The sequence below is a fragment of the Leucoraja erinacea genome, chromosome 33, assembly GCF_028641065.1.
Source record: "Leucoraja erinacea ecotype New England chromosome 33, Leri_hhj_1, whole genome shotgun sequence".
Taxonomy (NCBI): Eukaryota; Metazoa; Chordata; class Chondrichthyes; order Rajiformes; family Rajidae; genus Leucoraja; species Leucoraja erinaceus.
Window position 1 is genome coordinate 16,962,892 of NC_073409.1, and position 8,718 is coordinate 16,971,609.

Here is an 8,718-nt window from a genome sequence, read left to right on the forward strand (position 1 = left end):
CATATTGGATTCATCGTGGAGCGGGCGATGCCTTACCTGGATCGCCGTTTGAAGCTCTGGAGTGTTGGGCCTGCTGCTTCAACATCATGGAGCTGTGGTTTGCGGAGCTCCCAGCCTCGGGCCGCGCTGATTTTAATATCGCGGAGCCCTGGGAACCCTTTGCCGAGGGCCGCCAGCGTGAATCTCCACCCAGCTCAGCCTGTGGACTTTGGGAGCCGTGGTCTCCGGTAGGAAGTGGCCGATTCGGAAGTCCAAGCCGCTGAGAATGTTCTCCCGTTCCGACGTCGGATGGTGACCCCCAAATTTCATTGTACCAATGGGCATAAGGGAGGGTCCAAGATGAGGGGGACCGTTGGAGACAGGAAAAGGGATCATCAATGGGGGCGAGGACTCCTTCCCATGGAAGAACGATGTGAGGCGGACGCGACGGAAGAAGAGCTCCAAATCGCGGTGGGCGTGGAACTCATTGAGGTGGGGACGGAGGGGGACAAAGGTGAGGCCTCTGCTGAGGGTATCTGAGAGGGAGAGGTCAAGGGGGATGGTGAACACATGGCAGGGATGGGGGTTGGGGCTGGAGGAAGGCAGGTGAGTGGACTGAGGCTGAGGCGATGTCTGTTGAGGGGGTGGTGGGTGGTCAGGGGTATGAGGACTGCGGTGTGGGTGGGGAAGAGCTGGGGTCACATGGTTTGAGGGGAATGAGGAAGACTCAGTGGAACAACCACTGCGATTACCAGGGTTGGGGGACGAGCACTAGGACCCAGCGCAGTCAAACACGGGGTAGTGGGAGTCTGCAGCGTGGAAACTTCAGGCCCGGTGCTGAGTCCAGGCTGCAGGTAAGGCGACGGCTGCGGGCTGCTGGAGGGCGGTGGAGTGGCCAGGGTCAGCGGGCAAAGAGTAGGAGGTCCCGATGAGCGGATGATCGGTGGGGCAGCGAGATTCGACAGGTCCGGTGAGGCAGCGAGGTGAGGAGGCCCCCCTAGATCTCGAGGCCCTAAGCTTAAGCTTGTCTAGCTTATACGTAAATACTTCTTGTCTCGGCATCTGCATACAATGGTGTCTGTCTTGCGCTTCTTGCACTTCTTGTGGCGTGGGGGTGGAAAGATTGGTGGAAATAGGGCCGCGACGTGAACGCTCTTTCCTTGACCTCAGGGTGTAGGATAGAAGTAGCGAACGGGGTGATTGGTGGATGGCGTGGACTCGGTGGGCCGCAGGGAATGACACAGACAGTTGAGAGGGTATTTGGAGCTTAAAAACTCATGGACTGACCATGACTGGGTGGCTGAGGTTGCGTCTATTGCAATGTTCCTGGGTTTACCATTGCACAATCTCAAGGACGTGTAACAGAGGCCAAGACTGAAGCTGGCCGGGCTGTATCTATGTGGCAGTGGCTTTACCAGCTGCATCACTATCCTGCCCTAGCAACTATGCAACTGTCAGAAAGGATCATCAGCGATAGGGTAGAATTAGGCCGTTTGGCCCATCGTCTACTCCGCCATTCCATCATGGCTGATCTGTCTCTCCCTCCTAACTCCATTCTCCTACCTTCTCCCCATAACCGCTGACGCCCATACTGAGCAAGAATCTATCTGTCTGTGCCTTAAATATATCCACTGACTTGGCTTGGCCTCCACACACGCTTGTGGCAAAGAATTCCACAGATTCATCACCCTCTGACTAAAGAAATTCCTCCATTAGAAAATCTCCTTCCAAAAAGAACATCCTTTCATTCTGAGGCTATGACCTCTAGTCCTAGACTGTCATTAGTGGAAATATCCTCTCCGCATCCACTCTATCCAAGCCTTTCACTATTCTGCACGTTTCAAGTAGGTCCCACCCCCCCCTCAACTCCAGTGAGAACAGGCCCAGAGCCTTCAAAGCTCATCATATGTTAACCTACTAATTCCTGGGATCATTCTTGTAAACCTCCTCTGGACCCTACCCAGAGCCAGCACATCCTTCTTGAGCAAGAACCTTCAATGTGAAATCGCTGATGGAGCCTTGATTCAGCGGCTCTGCAGTGAGTTGGCAAATGTCGTTCAGCCAACCGTGCCACTAGAGGGAGCAGCCTCTCCTCACCATCAACAACAATCTCTCAAACCAGACTGTTTCTGCTCAATGTGTCTTACATTTTCAAACCGGCTCTTTTGTGAAAATCGAAAATAACAAACTGCAGATACTGGAAATCTGAAATAAAATGGAAACTACTTGGAAGGTCAGGCAACATTTGCTGTGGGTGGGGGAGGTGGGCGAAGAAACAGAGCTAACGCTCCAGGTTGTAGAAACAAGGAACTGCAGATGCTGGTTTACAAAGAAGAACATAAAGTGCTGGAGTAACTCAGTGGGTCAGGCAGCATCTCTGGAGAACATGGATAGGTGATGGCCAAGGGGGTGGCGAAGCGTAGAGTTGCTGCCTTACAGCGCCAGGGACCCGGCTTTGATCCTGACTCCAGTTGCTGTCTGTACGGAGTTTGTTCATTCTCCCTGTGACCCCGTGGGTTTTCTCCAGGAGCTCCGGCTTCCTCCCACACTCCAATGACGTGCAGGTTTGTAGGTTAACTGGCTTCGGTAAAATTGTAAATTGTCTCTCTTGTGTAGGCTAGTATTAGTGTACGGTATGATTGCAGGTTGGCACGGATTTGGTGGGCCAAAGGGCCTGTTTCTGTGCTGTATCTCTAAAGTCCAAAGGTGATGTTTCGGGTTGTGATGCATCTTCAGACTCGTTTGGCCTTCCCAGTCTGAAAAAGGGTTTTGACCCAAACATTACCTATCTGTATTCTCTAGAGATGTTGCCTGACCGGCTGAGTTACTAAAGCACTTAGGATCCTTCTAACACTTCAAGTTGTTGACCTTTCACCCAAAGAGAATAATATGTATTTGAAGTATTGGTGAAGCAATATTTTCAGTTCACATTTCCCTAGGATGTGGTTATTCCCACAAGAGCCACCGACTCTTGGTAGATGGGAAAGACTGACGGTCTTTCACACCTTGGGACCTCCCGAATGCTTTGTGTCGTCAGTGAAGCACCTCGTGGAGTGTAGTCTCTGTTATAAGTGGAAACAGCAGCAATTTTACACAACTTGCATTGTTTTTTATGGACTAAAAATGAGATCATCAGTCTTTAGGTGTTGGTTGAGGGATGTCGAGGCCTGATTCCCCTGATCTTCTATGAACAGTGGCAAGGGAATCTTTACCTCTACATGACTGGCTCAATAAGGATTCTAGCCCGTTGTTACCTGAGATTCATGACTGCAGATGTCCCAAGAGACTCCCTGACTAACATTTCGGAATTTTCCCTACATACCTGAAGACAACTTTCAAGCACAGCCTTCATACATTGTTTCACATTTTGTTTAATTACAAGCAGTGTTGCAGTACAGAGAGAAAACAAGTTGCTTTTATATTGTAGAGAGGATGGGTAATGGATAGAACAAAGGGGAGAGATCTGATAGTGTGAAGCCAGGATTGTATATCATAATCATAATAATCATAATCTGAATCATACTTTATTAGCCAAGCATGTTTTGCAACATACGAGGAATTTGATTTGCCATACAGTCATACCAATAAAAAACAACAGAATACTAAAAATACACTTTAACATAAACATCCACCACAGTGACTCCTCCACATTCCTCACTGTGATGGAAGGTGAAAAAAAGTTCAATTTCTTTCCTTCATTGTTCTCCCGCGGTCGTGGGCCTCGAACCTTCCGTTGACGGGACGATCTTGACTCCCGTAGCCAACGGCAGGCCCCCTTGTCGGGGCAATCAAGCTCCTGGATCGGGGGGGAATCTCAGCTCCCCCGCGCCTGCGATATGACCCCGGGTCGGGGCTGGTCAAACCTTCTGCGTCGTTGGAGCTTCCCGACTCGGTCTCTACCCGAAACCGCGAGCTCTTTGATGTTAAAGTCGGCAAGCCACGTTTGGAGCATCGATCCCAGGGAAGGGATCGGCTCCGATGATAAATCCATGTCCCCACGATGAGGCTCAAAGTCAGTCCCGAGGGAGGCCCCCAGCTCCACGATGTTAGGCCGCAGAGCGACCGGAGATACGACCCGGAAAACAATCGCATCTCCGGCAGGGTGAGAGATTGAAAAAAAGTTTCCCCCGACCCCCACATAAAACAAACCAGAGAACATTGACACAAACTTTTAAAACACACTAAAAATAACAAAGAAAAGACGAAAGGACAGACAGACTGTTGGCGAGGCTACCATCGCGGCGCCACCCGGTGGTGTCATGGTGTTATGGTGATAACTGATTATCGCCATGACAACTCCCTCACTTATGGCAAAGAATCTGCCTGAGATACCAACTCTTATTTGATGGGTATCTTGGTCAACATGGACAGGTTGGACTGAGGGGCTTATTCTGTACTGTATGTCTCCAAGTCTACTGCCCTAGGATGCCAACTTAGTAGCTGGGGAGAAGAACCTATTTCAGCTCTGTCACTATGACAGTATGGCACGATCTATGACTCTATATTTTGATATTGGGATATCAACTCTTTTTTTCTTTCCGCCTGACCTGTTTCCAGAAATGTTACTCTTCACTGCCCGGCTACAATTCAATGTCAAGATACAAAACTATTCAACTTTGTTTCTGAACAGTTGAGCAAACCGCAAAGTGCTCGAGTAACTTAGCGGGTCAGGCGGCATCTCTGGAGATAGGCACAAAGTGCTGGACTAACTCAGCGGGTCAGGCAGCAATTGTGGAGGGAATAGATAAGGCAACATTTTGGGATGGAACCACTCTGAGTTGTGGATGAGTCAGTGGGTGATCTTCACCATAGCCTCTTCCCACTTCTCTGGGTGAGGATTTAGGATGCCACCTTTGAATGCTTTGATGCATTGCTGGCTGGTTTGACCCTGTACGGCACAGAAAAGGAGTTGAAGCCAGCATAGGTTAGCCATAATCATACACAAAGGCGTGGAAGGTTTGAAGGGACGAATGGGCAACCTCTGCTCCAGTTTGCTTGGGTCCTTGTGTGTTCACACTGTGCATTAACGTTAGTGCACTATGGAGTACTTAGAGTCAAAGAGTCACACAGCACAGATACTAACCCTGTGGCCCAACTTGTCCATGCTAACCAAGATCCTCCATCTAAACTAGTCCCATTTGCCTAGTGTTTGCCTCTAAACCGTTTCTGTCCAGGTACTTGTCCAAGTGTCTATTAAATGTTGTTATAATATCTGCCTCAACTACCTCCTCTGGCAACTCATTCCATAGTTTCCCTGCCCTCTGAGTGAAAAAATTACCCGTCAGGCTTCTATTTAATCTTGCTCCTCTCACCTGAATTGTACGCCCTCTGGTTTTTGCTTCTCCAACCCTGGGTGAAAGATTCTGGGCATTCACCTTAACAATTCCCTTCATAATTTTACGCGCATCTATAAGATCATCCCTTAGCCTCCAGCGTTCCAAGGAATAAAATCCAAGCTTGCCCAAACACTCCCTGTAGCTTAGGCCCTCAAATTCTGGCAACATCCTCGTAAATCTTCTCTGCACTCTTTTAAGATGAATGACATCCTTTCTATAGCAGGGTGACCAAAACTGAACACAATTCTCCAAATGTGGTTCCACCAATGTGTTGTACAACCACAACATTACATTCAAGCTTCTATGCTCAACACCTTGACTGATCAAGCAACTGTACTAAAAGCCTTCTTGACCACCCTATCTCCCTTTGATTCAGAGAGCTATGTACCAGTATTCAGGGAAATATGTACCTGTATTTTTTGTAAAATTCAAAAATAAACCTTATTTATGGTCTCAGAATGAAAGGACATACCTTTAGAAAGACGATAAGGAGAAATGAGGAGGAATTTCTTTCATTACCACAGAAGGCTGTGGAGGCTGTCAATGGTTTCAAGGCCGATATTGATCGATTCTTGATTAGTACAGGTTTCAGGGGCTATGGGGAGAAGCCAGGAGAATGGGGTTGAAAGGAAAAGATAGATCAGCCACAATTGATTGGCAGAATAGACTTGATGGGGCAAATGGGATAATTCTGTTGCAATAACTTATAAATCTCATAAAAAACGTACAAAAGAAAAACAGTAAGTTGTTAACAGTGTTCAAGTGCTGGTCTGTGCAATTAGCATTGCGCTACACATATTGAATTTTTAATTCCCTGCCCAGAAGGCCATTGATGTCCATCATGTATGTGTGTGATATCCATTCCTGTCGAAGGCCTTCTAGTCCAAACAGACCAGTTGAGTTTGAGATTGCCTCCCTTCATTAAAGAATGCCCAAATGCCCACTTTAAACTGAGAGACAGTAATTGCCACAGGACTAAATAAAACCACAGACTTCACACATTGACGGCTTCATTTATCTCCTGGATTAAGGCTAGAGTCTTTCTATGCATTTTTGATTATTTCCTTCTAATTGCTCTACCAGGGTTCTAAAACTGCTTCCTCCCCTTGATCTGATTAATAATGGACACCGTCCTTTCTCAGTATCTGCTGTGACTCAATTATTTTTGTCAAGCAACCAGGCAGCTGTATGCTCATCCTCCTACCACTGCACAATGGGTCTTGTGGGACCAGACTTCCTTCACACCGAGCCAGTAATTGGATTACATCCAGTGTATAGGAGTCCTGACCAGGAGTTTTTGATGGCTGACTAAAACAGAATTCCCTATTCAGTGGTAAAGCATCATTAGAGTAAACCCTCGTTATAACAGTGGAGGGGGAATGGTGTCCATTATTGGCGATTGCCTGTTTGTGGAGGGGGGGGGGGGGGGGATAAGAAGAGGCCGCGAGTACAGAGCGATGGGTGAAGGAGGAGGTGGCGGTGGTCAAGCGGGGAGCGGACAAAGCGACGGACTGACAGGAAGAAGTGGCAGCTGGTGAGAGGGGAGGGAGCCCCATGGTGACCGAGCACTTCCTGTAGGTGGCAGCAGCCCAAAGAAAGCCCTGTCCCCAATGGCTACGATGTGAGATGCAAACATCCGCTCAATGGGAATATGTGTGGCTGAAGCAGGGCTCGCTGGTGCACCTTGCGAGCCGGGAGTGGCGTCGGAAACCCAGGCTTTAAACGGCCAGGGAGACTGTGCAAGCTGGGGGTCACATCGACAGGTCTGTCCGCTGTATCCAAAATCTGTTATACAGGGGTCCGTTAGGATTTACTGTACACAATGTTGAATTGAATTTCCTTTATTGTCATTCAGACCTTACGGTCTGAACGAAATTTTGTGCCTGCAGTCATACATACAATGATACAATAATAAACACCAATTAAACACAAATTAACATCCACCACAGTGAGTCCTCCAAACACCTCCTCACTGTGGTGGAGGCAAAAATCTTAGGGCTGCAGTCTCTTCCCTCTTCTCCCTCAGCGCTGAGGCAATTCCCCACCGGGCGATGGTACAAACAGTCCCGCAGCTCACCGAACCCCGCGAACGGGCCGGTTCAAACACTGCGGCCCGGGGTAGTCGAAGCCGCCGCACCTCCAGTCCAGCACACGCAGCCGCCGGCCCGCGGCTGAACCCAGGACTCTGGACACCGCCGCCAGAACGTCGTCCCAGCCACTGGAGCACCGTCCCAGCCCCCGGACCGGATCGCCCTCACGTGAGAGATAATAGTAACCTTTCTTTTCTCTCCTCCCATCTGTGCTATGAGCTGAACCCTCGTAGACTCCTGGAGACACAAGAGACTGCAGATGCTGGAATTTTGAGGAAAAACCAGTGCTGTATGAACTCAGTGGGTCTCGCAACACCTAATCAGAAATGCATAGAATGATGCTTGCATTTTAATCCACTAGATACTGTAAATAAAGCCGCCAATGCACGATATCTGTGGGTTTCTTTGGTTTTGCTGCAATTACTGTATCAGTTTAATGATGAGAGGCAGCATCTGAGGAGGGAATGGACAGAGAATATTTATTTCCCCGCATATAATCCAGAATTATACAGCGCACCAGGGGCATGGTGTTGCAGCAGTAGAGTTGCTGCCTTACATCGCCAGAGACCCGGGTTCGAACCTGACTACAGGTGCTGTCTGTAAGGATTTTGTATGTTCTCCACATAACCTGCATGGGTTTTCCCCGGGTGCTCCAGTTTCCTCCCACACTCCAAGGACATACAGGTTTGTAGGCTAATTGTAAATTGTCTCTCGTGTGTGTGTGTGTGTGGGATCGTGTTAATGTGCGGGGATCGCTGGTTGGCGTGGACTCGGTGGTCCTGCTTTCCCCGCTGTATCTCTAAACTAAATTGAAACAATTGGGACCTTCGGCCCACGAGGTCCATGCTGGCCGTTTGCCAATGATTATCCATAATCGTCTCAAGGGTTAATCTGCTGATGATCATCAGAGGCAAGGATCTGATCACAACTTTCCACAATGGCAGCCTCAGCCTTCGTGGTCCAACCCCTGGTATATAGTGGTCACTGACCAGCTCTCTCCTCCCGGGCTGGGAAATGTTGTTTTTTTTTAGTTTAGTTTAGAGATACAGTGCAGAAACAGGCCCTTCGGCCCACCGAGTCCGCTCCGACCAGCGATCCATACACATCAACACTATCCTATACACACAGTGGGGACAATGTTTACATTTATACTAAGCCAATTAACCTACAAACCTCTGCGTCACTGGACTGTGGGAGGAAAAACCCACACAGTCTCGGGGAGAACGCACAATCTCCGTACAGACAGCCCCCCGTAGGCGAAATCGAACTCTACCGCTGCACCACCGTGCCACACTTTTAAGGTAAACCCCTGT